The sequence below is a fragment of the Gekko japonicus genome, unplaced genomic scaffold, assembly GCF_001447785.1.
Source record: "Gekko japonicus isolate JY-2015 unplaced genomic scaffold, Gekko_japonicus_V1.1 scaffold712, whole genome shotgun sequence".
Taxonomy (NCBI): Eukaryota; Metazoa; Chordata; class Lepidosauria; order Squamata; family Gekkonidae; genus Gekko; species Gekko japonicus.
Window position 1 is genome coordinate 283,414 of NW_015176472.1, and position 18,475 is coordinate 301,888.

The 18,475-nt window shown below is 47.2% G+C and overlaps 1 pseudogene; it reads right to left on the reverse strand.

Annotated features, from left to right (window-relative positions):
• The window catches only part of LOC107123815, a 135,287-nt pseudogene that overhangs the window by 73,626 nt on the left and 43,186 nt on the right, over window positions 1-18,475 (reverse strand).

An 18,475-nucleotide genomic window follows, 5' to 3' on the forward strand; every position in this document is an offset into this window, starting at 1 on the left:
CTCACACACCGCCCGCCTCTGTACTCAGAGCCAATCCGGGCTCCCAGAACCGGTTCCGGTCCGGTCCGGGTAACACCTTCCTCGACTGGAACGACTTGGCTACAGTGATCCATGCAACGGTTACCTCGAGGTTAGACTACTGTAACGCTCTCTACATGGGGCTGCCTTTGTCGCAAATTCGGAAGCTGCAACTAGTGCAGAATGCTGCAGCCAGGCTGCTGATGGATCTCCCTAGACGAGATCACATCCGGCCTGTGCTGAAAGCGCTGCACTGGTTGCCAGTAGCGTACCGGGTTCGCTTCAAAGTGCTGGTTATTACCTTTAAAGCCCTATATGGTCAGGGACCAGCCTACCTAAGGGACCGCCTTGCCCCACATGTTCCCCCAAGGGCACTACGGTCGGGGAGCCGGAACCTATTGGATGTACTGGGTCCCCGGTCCATCAAACTAACCATGACCAGGAACAGGGCGTTTTCGGTGGCAGCTCCTATCTGGTGAAATGAGCTCCCAGTCAGGGCTCTGCGGGACCTAGCATAGTTCCGCAGAGCCTGCAAGACGGAGCTCTTCCACCAGGCTTTTGAATATGAGCCGCCACCACCACCAGTATACCACCAACGCATCAGTATACCATCAACGCCCTGGAATTCCTGGAATCCCCGGAATTTCCGGTATATGGACAGCTGGATATGGGCATGGACCATCAAAGCCCTAAAAATTCTTTGCATCATGGGCGAGAATGGGACGTTCAGAGGACTGCCATCCTGTTTTTAGATAGGCTATACATTGTGATGTAATTTTAATATTTTGTACTGTTTTTATTGTTTTAATAGCTATATGCCTGTTAGCCGCCCTGAGCGACCGGGGAGGGCGGGATAAAAATGTAAATAATAAATAAATAAATAAATAAATATAAATAACACCTGAGGGCAGAGAAGGTAGCTAAATGACTTGTCATTCAATTCAGCCGCTCTACCAGAAGACTGGACAGTAGGAAATGCGACACCAGTTTTAAAAGAGAGGAAATCACAGGCCAGACGGCCTAACATCTATCCCTGAGCCAGTTTTGGGGGGAGTGGGCTATGAATTGAATAAATTAATAAACCCCAGGCAAATGAGTAGAAACTGTAGTCAAAGGCCCGTGACGCCCGGACAACTTACTCCGAGGAATCCCAGCAGTAAAGCCTTTAAGCTTGACTTCAGATTCACACAACTGCCGTAGGCACTGTTCTTTTTCCTCTGGTGCATTTCTGTGCGTTTATTCTGCAGCTGCAACCAAAACCCGCAGTTTTTCTTAATTGGAATAGGAACATCAATTGTGACATGTGGGGGGTAAAGTTCAAAGTTTTAAAAAAAGTTTTTTCTAACCGTCCTGTCATGGCTGTGCAGGTACATCCAGCAAGCACCTGCCATTTAAATCTTAATGGTTCAGGTTTTGCGCACGCCTTTTAGCATCAAATTTGCTGAAGTGGTTAAGACGCTGAACTGCAGGCTGTGGAAGGTCAGTAGTTCAGCAGTTTGAGACCTGAGTTGACTGGGTCTATCTGGCCACCTGGATCCATGCTACGGTAACTTTGAAGCTAGACTACTACAATACACTCTACATAGGTCTTCCCTCAAAATCAATTTGGAGACCCCAGTTGGTGCAGAACGCCTCACAAAGGCTTTTACCGGGATCTAAAAGGAGCTGTGGTGGCTCAAGTGGTTAAGACGCTGAGCTGCAGGCTGTGGAAGGTCGGTAGTTCAGCAGTTTGAGACCCGAGTGTGCCGCATGATGGAGTGAGCTCCCGTCTCTAGTTCCAGCTCCTCCCAACCTAGCAGTTCGAAAGCAAGAAATTGCAAGTAGATAAATAGGTACCACTTTGGTGGGAAGGTGACAGCGTTCCGTGCGCCTTGGTGTTTAGTCATGCTGGCCACATGACCACTGGCTCTTCAGACAGCGCTGGCTCTTCGGCTTTGAAACGGAGATGAGCACCGCAACCCTAGATTCGGATTCGACTGGCTTTTGAGCAAGGGAACCTTTACCTTTTTATCCAGAAAGAGGGTTCTTTAAATGAAACTGTATCACAAGTAACATGGATAGGAAATGAATGAAAGGGAACCCAAAGGAACCCTGATTCAGCTCCCTTGACTCTCACACGGCTCCCAAACGTGTCGGTCTTGCACGTGGTGTGCTGTGCACTGACATCCCACCCTCCGTGAACGGCATGTCCTGGCACCATTACCAAGCTCCCCTTCCCTGATCAACTGGGGGGGCCAGCCTTGGCTGCCACATCTCTCCCCCCCTCCAGCCACACAAACACATGCTCTTTGTTCGCCTTTGGTGTGCCCCGTGCCTCCTCCGCTCCCCCTCTCCTAGGCAGCTCCTCACTCCAGACTTGCCACTCCAGCCCGGCCCAGGAATCTTCTCTCCACGTGGTTCCCATTGGGCGCCCCTCTCCCCCCTCCAGCCACCTTTCTTTCCCTGAAGGTGGCAGCGGCTCCTGCTGCCACCGCTCCTGAACTCTTCCGCACTCGTCAACTTTGGACCAGCCTTTTCCAAAAAGACCCTCCATGCCTCTTTCTCTCACTCCCAATCAATGTTCCCTCTAAGCTGTGAGGTCTTTTGAGCAAAAATTCTATTTTGTGAGCTATTGCCATTAAAGCTGTGAGTGAGTGATTTGGCTACTGCATAAATTAGTTTGCTGAGCTAAGGCAAAAATGTGTGAGCCGGAGGCTAAAGAATGGTGAGCTAGCTCACACTAACTCAGCTTAGAGGGCACACTGCTCCCAATCCAAACTGGCTTCACTGCATCCTCTGGTCCCTCCAAAGCTTGCCTGCAAAAAATCACCTCGAAACTTTGCATTGCTGCCCAACTGCCACCCCCTTCTCGCTCCCCCTACACTCCTCCTCCGTGTCTCTCCCCCCCCACACACACACAGCCAGCCAGACCCACCGGCACCAGTGTTCCCTCTAAACTGAGTTAGTGTGAGCTAGCTCACAGTTTTTTAGCCTCCAGCTCACAGATTTTTGTCTTCGTTCAGGAAGGGTGGCTCCAGAACAAGCTAATTTCTGCAGAAGCCAAACTGCTCACTTATAACTTTAATGCCAGTAGCTCACAAAGTAGAATTTTTGCGCACAACACTCCACAGCAAAAAGGGAACCTTGACCAGCACCCACCCTCCCTCCCTCCCTCCCTTCTAACTCTGAAAAAATCCTTCATTTCAGTTACCCGCCCAATCTCTCCTGGTTAATTTCACACCACACATAGAAACTCACAACCCAGGTTCTCATCTCCTTTCTTTCTGGTGCCCCCCACCCACCTGCACAGGAGGGGGGGGGGGCTGGTTTTATTTTCACAAAACTGTCTCTATTTTTTCTCTGTCCACTGCTTCCAGGTCTTTTCCTTCAACTTCAGGAGAGGAGGATGGCCCCCTCCCTTTATCACTGACACTTTTATTTCCCCAAATTTCTTAGCAAAGAAAGAGTAAAAAAACAGAAAAAACCAAATTGCACTCCTTCCACCAGGAGGGTTCTTTTTTAAAAAAAATCAGATTATAACATACAACCGCTTGCCAAAAAGTAGGGGGGGGGGGGGGAATTTGCCCAGCATGTTTTGCGCAGTCGGTGACCCCCCCGCATGTGAAACTGACCAATAAGGAGTGGTATGAATGACCTCAATGTGGGTGGAGGAATGGCCTCCGAGGGGCCGGGAAAGGGGGGGGGAGAAAAATCCGAGGGAATCTGTATGTTTTTGAACTCTCTTCGACTTAAAAGTGAGGCAAGGAGAAAGACTACCACAAAACCACTCTTAGAAAACCAAGGAAACAGTGAACAGAAAGCAAACTGAGCACTGAAGGGAGGGAAAGCAACGTAGAATTTGTTAAAACCCCAAAAGACATGCATGGTGAAAGTGATGGGAATGCAGAACGACAAAGAAAACCTGATAAATGTGCGCAGTGAAAGCAAGAGAAAACACCAATGCATAATAAGCCAAAAATAGAATTATTAGGCACATAGAGGAACAAAGCCTGCTAAGGGACAATTAGCATGGCTTGTGCAAAGGGAAATCCTGTCTCACCAACATTTTGGAGTTCTTTGAGAAAGTAAACAAGCATGTAGGCAACACTGACCAGGTAGACATTATCTACTTGGACTTTCAAAAGGCTTTTGACAAGGTACCTCACCAAAGACTCCTGAATAAATTTAGCAGTCATGGAATTAGAGGATTGGCTCTCTTATGGATTAAAAAATTGTTAAGTGACAGGAAGCAAAGAGTGGGAATAAATGGACAATCCTCACAATGGAGGGAAGTATAAGCAGTGGGGTCCCGCAAGGATCGGTGTTAGGGCTGGTACTGTTTAACTTATTCATCGGTGATCTACTGTCATTACTTTTGTCTTCTTGATGTCCAGCTGTAATCCTGTTCTGGCAATTTCTGCTTTGACTTTCTCCAGTAGTCATTTCGAGTCTTCACTGTTTTCTGCCAATAATGTGGTGTCATCTGCATATCTAAAATTATTAATCTTCCACCAATTTTCACTCCAATTTCATCTAAAAGTAATCCAATTTTCCTTATGATATGTTCTGCAGACAGAATGAAGAAATAGGGAGATAAAATGCATCCTTGTCTGGCACCTTTGCCAATTGGAAACCAATTGCGTTCAACACTCCTGGGCTAAGACGTTTCCTGGCTTCTCTTTGTGTGGGTTCTCAGATGCTGTTCAAGATGGCCGCGTTGACTGAATTTCTTTTTACACTCTGAGCATTCAAAAGGTTTCTCCCCTCTGTGGATTACTTGATGCTGTTGAAGATGGCCACTCTGACTAAATCCCTTCCCACACACTGAGCATTCAAAAGGTTTCTCCCCTGTGTGGGTTCTCAGATGCTGCTGCAGATTGCTACGCTGACCAAATCTCTTCCCACACTCTGAGCATTCAAAAGGCTTCTCCCCTGTGTGGATTCTTTGATGTTGCTGAAGATGGCCACGCTGACTGAATTTCACTCCACATTCTAAGCACTCAAAAGGTTTCTCACCTCTGTGTATTCTTTGGTGCACAAGGAGCTGTGATTTGTATCTGAAGTACTTTCCACACTGAAAGCATTTATGTGCCTTCATTATAACAGGCTCTGGAAAATGTATATTATCCTTCCCTCCATCAGAGAATGCTATTCCAGTCTCTGAGCAGATAAACAGCGTCTCTCCTGAGTGAATTTTTTGGTGTTTAACGAGGTCTGATTTCCTTGAGAAGCTCTTGCCACAGTCTGAGCAGCTATAAGGTTTCTCTCCTCTATGTGTTCCTTGATGCTGAAGGAGCTCCGCTCTGCAAATCATGGTCTTTCCACACTCCAGGGACTGATGGGTCTTCTTTCCAGCATGCATTTGTAAATGGACATTATATTGGGTTTGATCTGAGAAGTTCATTCCACACTCCAAGCACTTGTCTGTTTCCTCTACCATGTGAACTACTTCATGGAAATTGTCCCCTGGGCAAGGAATGGGTTCATCCCTCTTCTTGACCATGTGGCTGCCTTTCTGCCTCTTACGGCCAACTTGATTTTTGAAGTTTCCCCTTGTGTCTTCATTCTTGACTTCATCTGTTGATAGATGATGCAGTTCCTCATCTTCCACATTCCTCTGATCATCTCCTGCTGGAATAAGGAGAGAAATCCTGTTAGAATCCACACAAGGAGGTTTGATATGAACCTGAAGTTCCATCGACACGCCAAATATTTCAGTGGCTTCTTCCTGCTGTACACTGAAGTGCACAATAATATACACTTTCAAATAACGATATACACTGCCACATATTTTGTTTAAGTCAAATAACATTATACACTGCCACATATTTTGTTAGTCTTTAAGGTACTACTGGAATCTTGCTCTTTTAGAATGGTACACTTTCAAATTACATTTCCTTGGTTTCGACTGTGACCATTTATATGACTCCCCACCTATATGACTTCTCTGATGTGAAGGGCACTTTTCCAACTGAAGCAGTTTCTGCACTCCATGCAATTATTCCGTTTCTCTCCCAAGGGAATTTGTGTCTGCAAAATGACATTCATTCTCTGACTCAAGGTCTTTGCAAAGGCCACATTTTCATTTTCCCTAGAGTGGATTCTCGGATTAGGATGGAGGCCTTTGTTCCTTCGTTTTTGATTGACCTTTCTTCTTGGACTGGGATTTTATGGAAACCCCCTCCTCAGCAAGGAATGTGGCTCTTACCTGTGTGGCTTTCCTCTTCCCTGTGTGGCCCATCTCCAAAGTTTCCTTCGGCATCTTCATTCTTGTTTTTTTCCGAAGAGAACCCCTGGAATTCCCCAGTTGTCTCCTCTACATCTGCTGCTGGAATAAAGAAAAATTTTCAATCAGCACCCATGCAAGAAGCCAAGCCACTTGTCAGGCACTGCTCATTATTGGGTGTGCATTTCTACTATCAGATCTTCTTTCCCCCCAAACTGAGCTGCTGGTCACACCTTATCCCTGCCAGCCCCACCCACAGAGCTGTTTCTATATTCTGCCTATCCCTCCTCTCCCCAGAAATATGCTCTCGGGATCCTCTTGAGATACTCTCCAGCCTTTCTTAGGATGCAAGGCCATTGTCTGTCTCCACCAAAGTCTCTCTTATACTTCTGATTTCTTTCACAGAGAGAGAGAGAGATCGAGAGATCTCATTCTCATATACAGAAGGAAAGAAATCCGAGGAAGACGAAAAATTTCTCCAGGAAGGATGGAACCATGGTCAGAATCAAGGCCCACAATCTGAACCAGCGCAAGGGGGACAGATCCCATACCAGATCAGAGTCAGAAAGGATGGCCTTAATACCATCTGGAGGAAGAGTGTGTTATGAAACTTGGAAACTGAGACACTGGGATCTGGCCCCTTCCAGAGTCCTTCTGAGGGCCGCTCAGCCCTGCCTTGGCCTCAGGCCAGAACACCCTCTCTGGCTTGGGTGATGGCCACAACACTGGCCTCAGCTGGGCCTGGATCAGTGGGGAGGCTTGGATCGCTCTACTTGGACATGCTGAACATCGCTTCCGCTGCCACCCCAACACCTCAAGGCCCCTGGAAGGGGGCAAGTACCCAGGCAGGCCTCACAACCACATATTGCTGTTCAATATTTTGGTTCATGCATCATCCTAATGGCACCAATTCGTACCTTCGGCACCTAGGGAAGACCCTTACCCAGAGAGGCCACGCTCCCACTGTCCTCCCTGTAGAGAGCTCTTTGATCTGGATCCAAGAAGACTTGCTCTGCCTCAGTGAAATACTCAGCCACCTCCTCAGAAGAAAAGGGAGACTGAAAGAAAAAGCACATTCCCTGGTCATAGATCACGCCAAGCAGAGAATACGCTCTCGACCAGTGTTCCCTCTAAGCTGAGTTTGTGTGAGCTAGCTCACAGTTTTTTAGCCTCCGGCTCACCCATTTTTGTCTTGGCTCAGGAAGGATGGCTCCAGAACAAACTAATCTGTGCAGCAGCCAAATGGCTCGCTCACAACTTTAATGCCAGTAACTCACCAAGTAGAATTTTTGCTCACATGACTCCACAGCTTAGAGGGAACATTGCTCTCGACGGGTGCAGGTTGTAGAGTTTGGTATGTGTAAAACAAAGAGAGTGGGTTCAGAGCTTCTCGTGCTCGGGCAGCTGGAGAAAAAGCCTCCCTGAGAAAACAGGGGGGGACCCGAGCCAATGTTCCCTCTAAGCAGTGGAGTCTTGTGAGCAAAAATTCTCCTTTGTGAGCTCCTGGCATTAAAGTTGTGAGCGAGCGATTTGGCTGCTGCATCAATTAGTTTGCTCTGGAGCCATCCCTTCCTGAGCTAAGACAAGAATGTGTGAGCTGGAGGCTAAAAAACTGTGAGCTAGCTCACACTAACTCAGCTTACAGGGAACACTGGACCCGACTATCCCCTATTCATCCCCTCCCCCTACCTGGACTGAAGCTGGAGCAGCTGTTTCCACTTCTCTGCAAGGATGGCTTGACAACGTCTCTTCACTGCCTGCAACGGGGACAAAATTGGAAGGATTTTGTTTGTTTCTTTGAATTCAGTTTCTTGCATCCCATTTCCAGGGTTGTGAAACCTTCTCTTCTTTATTGTGAAGAAAATTTGTAATGACTTTTAGTAAACTCTGGGAGAGGTGGAAGAGAAGCACCAGGTACCCATGAGCCTTAGGGGCTATAAATGCTGACGATGGGTTTCAGGCTCCTGCGAGACTTGGAACATCCCCTGTGAACCCTGGAGCTGAAAAGGTTGCAGCATCCCTGCTGGATCAGACCAAAACCCCGGGAACGCCATTCTCCCGCCTGCTGGGGCCCTCCCACCTGCCCTTTCATTTGGACTGGCAGGAGAACAAGAGGGGAGTGGAAACCACATCACACAACACGTCATCATCACATCCGGCCAAAAACCCAGAGGTGATTTTAGCACACCTCCCCACACTCTGGAAACTCTTCTAGGGTACTACTGTCTGCTGATGCTCCGACTTCACATCCAGGTATCTGGCCAAGTGAGACATCAGCTTGACATCACGTCCCACCCCCAATGCTCCACCCTCAGACCTCAAGGGGGGGGGGGGTCAGGCCCCGGCCTGGCACCCCTTGTTCAGTATCCTCTTTCTCACTGTGGCCCGCCAGATGCCCCCGGAAAGCCTTTAAGCAGGGCCACAGAACCCGAATGACTGGCCCCTAGCCATGGGGTGTCAGAGGTATGCTGCCCCAGAACACGGGGCGTGTGGGTCTGTAGAGTGGCCTCAAGTCACAGCTGACCTACGATGACCCCACAGTTATTCAAAGGAAGATGCCTTCCGGGGGGGGGTGTGTGGCACTGCCTGCCTCTGCACAGCAACCCTGGACTCCTCTGGTGGTCTCCCATCCAAGAACTAACCAGGGCTGACCCTGCTTAGCTTCTGAGATCAGATGAGGCTGGGCTAGTCTGGGCCACCCAGGCCAGGGGGACGTGGAGCTTCCACCTATTCACCACGGCTAATAGCTCCACCAGGATTTGCCTTCGTTTCCTTTTCTGAGCCACCTTGAGTCCCTCTACCATGGAAGGAAGGTGAGATATGCATATTTTAATTAATGTAAATAAGAATGGAACTGCCCTCCATGAATCTGTCCTACTCCCCCTTCAAGTGGAGTGGCCGTCACTACATGCTGTGGCACTCTGTCTTAGAACTCCAGTAGTCTGTAAAAGTATCCTCCCTTTTCTCCTGTCCTGAACTTTCTACCCAACCAATTTACTAGAATCCCAAACCTATCTGGGTACGGGACACCCTTACCACATGACAGGGCATCTTGGGCATCCTCCGGGGCCTGCGCCCTCTGACCCTCCTCTGACAGAGCTCCTTCTGCCTCAGAGAATTTTGCTTCCACCTTCATGGATTGTCCCCACATCTGAAACAACAGCAACGGACACAGGTAAGAGAAGGAATGGAACATGCTGAAGAGATGGACTCCTCCCAGACTCCTCATCCCCGCATCCACCATCAGACCTACCTCAACCACAGAGGCAAGAATCAGGGATATGTTTTCTTTAACCCTAGTGAATTATTATATAGAGGTAGAAATATCTAAGAAAAGATGGGAACAATACACTGAAGAATTATACAAAAGAGATGAAAGGAGGACAGGTTCCGTTCAAGAAAAATCTTTTGGAGAAGAAAGGAAATGTTTTAGAAAGTAAAGCTGCTCTGAGAACAATTGGGGGAAGCAAATCACCTGGAGTAGAGGGGATATCAGTAGAGCCATTACAAGCCAAAGAAAAAGGAGTCCATCAAAATCTTAACAAGAATATGATAACAAAGATGGAATACAATGGCCCACAGACTGGAAACGCTCACTTTACATTTCAATTCCAAAAAATTGAGACATAACAGACCGTAGTAACTATCAGACCATTGCATTAATTTCTCATGCAAGCAAAGTGATGCTCAACATTTTACAACAAGGATTGTTACCATATACCGAAAGAGGAATGCCAGACGTCCCAGGTGAATTCAGAAAAGGAAGAGGCACCTGAGATCATATTGCAAAGTTATGCTGGTTAATGGCGCACAGGAGAGAATTTCAGAAGAACATCTGCTTATGATTCGTAGATTACATCAATGTTTCTGACTGTGGGGATCAAGAAAAGCTATGGTTGGTTTTAAAAGCAATGGGCGTGCCACAACATCTGACTGTTTTGATGGGCAACCTGTACTCTGGGCAGAATATGAAAAAACAGAATGGTTTCAAATTGGCAAAGGTGTCAGACAAGGATGCATTTTATCTCCCTATCTCTTCAATCTATATGCAGAACATATCATAAGGAAAGGTGGATTAGATTTAGATGAAAGGGGAGTGAAAATTGGTGGGAAGAACGACAACAGTCTGCAATATGCAGAAGACACCCCATTACCGGCAGAAAGTAGTGAAGAGAGTTGAAATAATGACTACTGAAGGCTAAAGCAGAAAGTGCTAAAGAATACAGCTGAACTTCCAAGAAGACAAAAGGGGTGACTAGTGGGGAATTACAGAAATTTAAGGCTGATGAGGAAGAAATTGAAATTGCTCAAGATTTTGTGTTCCTTGGTTCCACCGTCAACCAAAAGGGGGACCCACAAAGAAGAAATCAGAAGGAGGCTGAGGCTGGGCAGGGCAGCCATGAGGGAGCTAGGAAAGATTCTTTTAAGTGTAAGGATGTGTCACTGGTGACCAAGATCAAGTTCATTCATGCCACAGTATTCCCCATTCCTATGTGTGGGTGTGAGAGCTGGACAATGAAGAAAGCTGGCATGGATAAAGTTGATTCTTTTGAAATGTGGTGTTGGAGGAGAGTTTAGAGTCTCTACAGATACCGTGGACCACCCTAAAGATAAGTGGGTTCTAGATAAAATCAAGCCTCAATTCTCTCAGAAAGCGAAAACGACTAAAACGAGGCTACCCTGTTTTGGTGACATTACTAGAAGACAAGAGTCACTGGAAAAGACAACAGCGTTAGGAAACGTTGAAGGCCGCAGGAAAAGGGGATGACCAAACATGAGATGAATCGACTCAACGAAAGAAGCCAAGGCCCTCCTCAGCCTCCAAGATCTGAGCAAGGCTGTTAATGACAGGACATTCAAAGGGTGGCCATAAGTCGGAAGTGATCTGATGGCAATTAACACAGAGACAGAAATATCTGGCCGGAAGCCTTAGAACAAGGTCATTGCTTGAACTGAGTAAATGAAACTCCCTCACCTGCTCTGCCTGCCTCTTCTCCTCTGCCTGACTCAGGAGGAAATCTTCAGCCAGGGCCACCGCCTGGGAACTGGTCTCGGGCCCAAACTCTCTGACCCAGCTCTGCATTTCCTGGGGCAGGATGAACAGGAACTGCTCCAGGATCACCAGGTCCAGGATCTGCTTCTTGGTGTGTCTCTCTGGCTCCAGCCAGTGGTTACAAAGTTCATAGAGCTGGCTGCAAACCTCTCGGGGCCCATCAGCCTCGTGATAAGAGAACTGCCGGAAGCATTGGCTGCGTGCATCTATGGTCATAGTGTCCTGAACCAAAATGTCTGGCACACCTTTCCCCCAAAATTCAGCAACACTTCCTGCTCGCGTGGGATTGGGACCTTTCCTTGATCTCTTGCTCATTCCAGGTCCTTCGGGGTCCTGCTCTTCCATCTCCTTCCCCTTTCTCTTGGGTTACCTCTGACTCTGGAAAGACACTCTTATTCGCTTTCCTGTGAAGAGGGAGGGGGGAAGGTATCAAAAAGGCAGAAAGAAAACAAAAGAGAACAGAGTTACATCACTGACCCTGGTCAAAAGACACCTAATGATTTCCCCAGTGGATCAGAAGAAGCATCCCTGTGGTAGTTTGTGGATCAGGATTAATGTCACTGTGCCATATTACATAGCAAGCTTTTAAAGATATGCCTGTTTGGTCCTTCAGGAAAGAAAAAAACGTTACTATTTTCCTTTTTAAAAATCTGTTGTGGATGTTATGAGCTTGGCTTCCAATTTTTGGGCGTCAGTCTGTCAAAAGTGGGAATATCTCAAGGTAAAGTGGAGTCCAGGACAAATCGGCTGGTAAGGGCTTAACCATTGCAGATAGCTCCTCCATAGCCCGGAAGGGTTGGGCAATAGCCCTGCCCAAGCAGCCAGCAGAGGGGAAGGGGCAGAGGGATGTCAGGCCTCTCCAGGTCAGGGCAGAGGGGCTGCTGGGCTGAGCAGGAGGAGGCGGCAGTGATGTCATAGAGATCCTGAAATACTTCCTGGCTGCCGCTTAAACGGTGTGAATAAATTGAAAATAAATCCTGGAAAGACAGACGTAACGCTGTTTGAGAAGGCAGAAGTCTTGAAGGGCATTATGCTCCCCACTTTTGATGGGATTCAGCTAACCCTCGCTGACTCAGTTAAGAGCCCTGAAGTTATACTGGACCCCCCCAACAGTCAATGCAATTGCAAAAAAGGCTTTCTCTCAACTCAGCCTAGCTCAAAAAATGGCCCTTTCCCTTGAATCAGCTCATCTGGCCACCAGGATCCATCCCACGGTGACACTGAGACTAGACTACTGTAATGCACTGTACACTGGTCTCCCCACAAAAGCAGTTCAGAAACTCCAGCTAGTGCAGAACGCCACATCTCGGCTCTTATCAGGAGCTAGATGGAGCAGGCATATTACTGCCATCCTGCAGTCCCTCCACTGGCTGGCCTGGACGTGTGCCGTCTCCGTTCTGGCCCCTGAGAATGGTGTGCTTGAGGAGGTCAGAAGGCACCCACTCTCCTGGCTTTCCGCAAAGTAAGCAAAACATAATTATTCAAGAGAGCCTTTCTAGGCAAGCAACAGAGTAGCCTTGTACAAAAGGCCTCACAAAATTACTTGGATGAATTACTGGGGACTGGAGTCTATATTACTGTGTAGAGTTTGCTGTAAGTTGTATCCTGCTATGTAATTTTCCATCATTCATTGGGTTATATTAACATGTTTTCCTTCAATACTGTTTTTCAGATTTCTGGTTGGTTCTACAACCCAAATTCTATTTCATTGTATATGGAATATACCATCCTATTGATTGCATTGAGTTCTATTAAATGGCTGACTATAATTAATGTAAGGAGCTGCGGTGGCTCAAGTGGTTAAGACACTGAACTGCAGGCTGTGGAAGGTCAGTAGTTCAGCAGTTCGAAACCCGGGTGCCGCATGATGGAGTGAGCTCCCATCTCTAGTTCCAGCTCCTGCCAACCTAGCAGTTCGAAAGCAAGAAATTGCAAGTAGATAAATAGGGACCACTTCGGTGGGAAGCTAAAAGCGTTCTGTGCGCCTTGGTGTTTAGTCATGCTGGCCACATGACCACGGAAACGTCTTCGGACAGCGCTGGCTCTTCGGCTTTGAAACGCATTAGACCAGCTTTTGAGCAAGGGAACCTTTACCTTTACTATAATTAATGTAAATTCAGGTGGGTTGCTGTGTTAGTCCGAAGCAGCAGAGCAAAGCTTGTGCTTGCACATGAAAGCTTATACCTTGCATAAAACTTTGTTTGTCTTAAAGGTGCCACTGGACTCAAACTGAATTTATTTATTTATTTTATTATGCTCATATTCCTCCTTCCCCTGCAAGCGGCAATGTCAATGAATAACACCGAGAGAGAGAGAGAGAAACTGCAGATGGAAGGAGCACAGGCCCAAATGTGTAGTATTTTGGCAGCCACTGGGCAAGAAGGATTCCTCCCATGTGATCGCTCCTGGGACTTCTTCCTGGGCCTCCCTCCGCCCTCCATGGCTGAGGATTTATTTTGATTTACCCAATTCAGATCTCGCCCCTGAGCCCCTGCAAGGGACACCCCGGGGAGGCCATCTGTTTATTTAATCAAACTGATATCCTGCTTCCCCCCCTCCCCCCCCCCGGATTCCGGAATGGGACTCGAGGTGACTGACAACATATAAAGACAGTACAAAAGGTACAATAAAGAAACGTTTAAAATACGAAACCACCCCGGATAAAATCCATCCACTATCAGTCAAGGAGGGTGGGATTCAGGAGCTGCCTGGCGGATCACGACACCCCACCCCCCCCTAAGAGGCCGCCAGGAAAAGAGTCGCCTTGCAAGCCCGGCGGACCCGCCAGGCAGGCCCCTCTGCGGGCATCTGGTTCCCCGGGACCGGGAGGGTAACAAAAGAAAAGACGCACCAGGAAACCACGCTGTTAAATATATATTTAAACGCCCCCCTCCCCCAAACACGGGATGGCGGGATTCCTGCCTTCCGAGACGGGAATGACCTACTTGAGAGCAAACCTTCCCAGGCTCCGGCTGCCCGGCCTTCCCCCGGCTTGACGTCCTCCCTCCCCCCGCTCGGCCTCTCTGGCCAACAGCTCGGCTGCTTTAACCCTTTCAGTGCTGCAGACGAATGAAAAAGGCTCCCAGCCCCCTTCCCACAATAAAGTCCCCGCTGGACTGAACTGTTCAGCCCGGCTGCCGTCAGCGACGCCCCACAGTACAGCTCAACGGAGCTGCTCTGGAGTAACTCCGCGCAGGGCTGGTTGAGTCGAGGAAAGGAAATCAAGGCAAGCTAAAGCGAGCCATCCTCAGGAGCAGTGTTCCCTCTAAGACGAGTTAGTGTGAGCTAGCTCACAGTTTTTTAGCCTCCAGCTCACAGATTTTTGTCTTAGCTCAGGAAGGATAGCTGCAGTCAAACTAATTTATGCAGTAGCCAAATCGCTCGCTCACAACTTTTAATGCCAGTCGCTCACAAAGTAGCATTTGCTGCTCACAAGACTCCACAGCTTAGAGGGAGCGTTGCTCAGGAGGCGTCTTCAATGGGAGGGGGGGTTTCCTCCCTCCCTCCCACCCGGGAAAGTGGTTTTCAGATGGCCTTGGAAATCAGCGTTCTTGGAGCATCTTCCCCGTTTCTCAGAACATGTCTCTTCAGGTTTGGCGGGGTCAAAGGCAGACCTGTGCTATTTTCTTCAGGACTCTCTGCAATAACGGTAAGGCGTAAAATAGAACGCCTTTCCAATCTAGGAGGGACGCGTCTCCCAGACAAGACCCCCCCCCCTTTTCGGAGAGGGCACAGAACAGTGAACATTTGGAGTTTGAATAAGAGGCAAAGAGGTCTATTACCGGTTTGCCCCATCTCTGAAAAATTAGTTTCAAGTACTTCCTGGGAATGGACCATTCCTGGTCTGAATGCGCTTGACAACTCAGAGCATAGGACATTCGATTTCCCCAGGATATGTATTGCTATTAAATGAATCTTGTATCGGATTGCTAGAAACCAAAGAAGGGAGGCCTCCCTGCACAGCGCTAATGACCCTGTGCCGCCCTGTTGACATAAAATTTTGTCGCCACATTGTCCGTAGACAAGAGGACCATCTTGTTGCATGTTGGGCCTCTAAGAGAAGAGAGAGCATATCTTACAGCTCTGAGCTCCAATACATTGATATGAAGAGAAGACTCATATCGCGTCCAACGTCCACTGAACTGCAATGAGTTACAGTGAGCACCCCAGCCGATCAATGAGGCATCAGTATATAGGTGTAGGTCAGGTGAAAAAGGAGCCAGTGGGAAAAAACCCAACAAATTGGAATCATGAGTCCACCAGGCAAATGAATTAAGGACCGACCGTGGGATCGATAAACTCTTCCACTGAGGGTACACACCGACTCTAAATGCTCTAATGAACCAGTTCTGCAATGGCCTCATATTTAGGTGTGCATATTGCACTGTGGAAGTAGTGGCAGCCATCAGACCCAATAGTTTCTGGATCTTAATGGCCTTCTGAAATCTAGAGCTTGTAAAAGAAGCCACCATTGACTGTATAGCTCTGGCCCGCTCTATTGGGAGAAAAGCCTTAAGAGCAACGGAGTCCAAATGTGCCCCAATGAACTCAGTAACCTGAGCCGGACTGAGCAGGGATTTTAAAAAAATTAATAACCACCCCCAGCCATTGTAGAGTACGGAGTGCCAGATCAAGTTGGGAGATTAAAAGGTCTCTGGAAATGGCCACGAAAAGCCAGTCATCCAGATAGGCATACACCCTGCATCCTTTCAGTCTGAGATAAGTGATGACAGCGGAAAAACACTTTGTAAACACTCTAGGTGTGGTGGAAAACCAAAAGCACAGCATACTGGTAAATAACGTCTCATGAAACGCAAGTATTTCTTGTATTCATCATGAATAGAAATATGAAAATAAGCATCTTGTAAGTCTATCACAACAAATCAAGCTTTTTTTGGGATAGAAGGGCAAATATCTTCCAGGGAAACCATACAGAACTTACCCACATCCAGAAATGTATTTAGATCTCTGAGATCTAATATAGGTCTGTGCCAACCCCCTTTTTTCTGAATCAGGAAATAATTGGAGTAGAAGCCACAGTTCTCCTTTGTATCAGGGACTACCTCTATAGCACCCTTATGCAATAGTGATTGAAATTCAATATATAAACCAATATCTGTTTGACATCTTGGCCTGGCTTTATGAAACTGCGGTGGCACTTCTTTAAACTCTAAAGAATAACCGAACTTTATTATCTGAAGAACCCAAACATCTGAACAGATAACTGACCAACAGTTTGCAAACGATAAAAAGACGTGCCCTGAACAGAGGAGGGAGGCTTCATTGCGGAAGCCTAGGCTTAGAACTTGAGGCACGGGGAGAGCGAACATGCTGGTTCCGCTGGCATTGTTGTTGACGCCTGGGTTGATAACCACTGCTATAAGAGTGGCGGAAAGACTGATATGAGTTGGACTGAAATCTATATCCCCGACCCAGAGAGGGCTGAGAAAAAGGCTTGGAAAAATACCTGGGTTTAGATGGAGCAGACTGTTGGGCTGTTAAGCCCAAGGACTTTGCAGTATATTTGGTCTTTCTGACCTTTTCTAAGACATCATTGGTCTATTCGCTGAACAACAATTTACCCTCAAAAGGGAGGTCCTCAATACGGGACCGAGTGTCAGGTGGAAGTGCTGAGGACCTTAACCAGGAGTATCTCCATAAAACTTATCACAGATGCCATGACCTTACTAGCTGCGTCTGCGGAATGATGCGAAGCGTTCAGCTCTTGCTTGGCCAATTTAGCACCTTCCATTGTGCGCTGGCGTGCATGCTCTCTTTTGTCATCAGGTAAAACTTCAAGGAGTGGGTTCAATTTGTCCCATCGAAGTACCTGATACCTAGCCATAATGGCTTTAAAATTAGAGATTCTCAGAGATAGAGCCCCTGAGGAGTAGATTTTCTTGCCCAGAATATCTAACTTCCTGCCCTCCTTATCTAAAGGGGAAGAACGAGGGCCTCCTGTTTGCCTGGAAGGTATTACTTCCACCACCATGGAGCTGGGCTGTGGATGATGGTACAGGTAATAAGCCTCATCCTCTCTAATTTTATACAGATTTTCAATCTTTCTGGTAAAGACATTGTTAGAAGAGGGTCTGGTCCATGCATTGCCATTAATCTCTTTTATCCCTCGAACCATAGGAACTGCTACCAGTCCCGGCTCATTACAGTACACAATATCCATAACAGGATCTTCCTCTGTAGCTTTGGGAGAGGCATAATCTATCTTTAAAGCCTTCACCATACGCAATAACTGCTCTAAATAAACTCTCAGGTCTTCAGCTGGCAAAACCGGAGCAGTATCCCCAACACTGTCCTCTGGTAGAGGGAGTGAAGTATGATCAGATTCTGCATCTGAAGGATCATGATCCAGCGGCTCCGGCAGACAAGATGGTAAATGGGGGCACTATCCCCTGGCGGTTCTGGTCCTATCTGGCTGATCAGCCGCCAAAGTGGGCCTAGGGGACTCGTTTGGCATAGGGCCCCTTGGAAAGGGCAGAGCTTGGGGAGAGGAAGAGCCTCGGCCAGATTTTATTTACTTATTTATTTATGTTATGCATAGTTTTCTTTTCTCATTTGGTCTCAAGGCAGATTACACAGAGTCTAAAAAATCAACAAGATGGAGCATTCAATAAACGACACAAAGGCTGTAGAGTCAATCAGAAATCTAAAACCAGGACTAAAGCAAAAGCATAAGTCTTAACATGACACATTAAATGATTTTAAAAATACATATTATGACCCTAGTTTCAGTAAGCTGAACACTAGAATTTATCCAAGTAATTTTGTGAGTCATTTAGTACAGTGCAACTCTATCTCATGCATAGAAAAGCTCTCTTGAATCATTGTTTTGCATCGTTTGTGGAAAGCCAGGAGAGTGGGAGTCTTCCTGACTTTTTTCAGGCAGGCCATTCCTTAAGGTGGGGGCCACAACAGAGAAGGCACGTGTATGGGCGGTTGTTGCTTTTGCCCACTTGCAGGTTGGTTCCTGCAGAAGACCACACACAGATGAGCAAAGCTGTTCTGGTGGTGCACAGTAGAGTTCTCACAAATATATATATTTGTATAACCAGTACTTTAACACTTTGTATGTAATAACAAGTACTTTAAATTGCAGATCTCAGGAAGAATTAGCTTGGCAGATAAGAAGAAGAAGAAGAGGACTTTATCCACTCCAACTTTCATAATCACACTATTAGAGC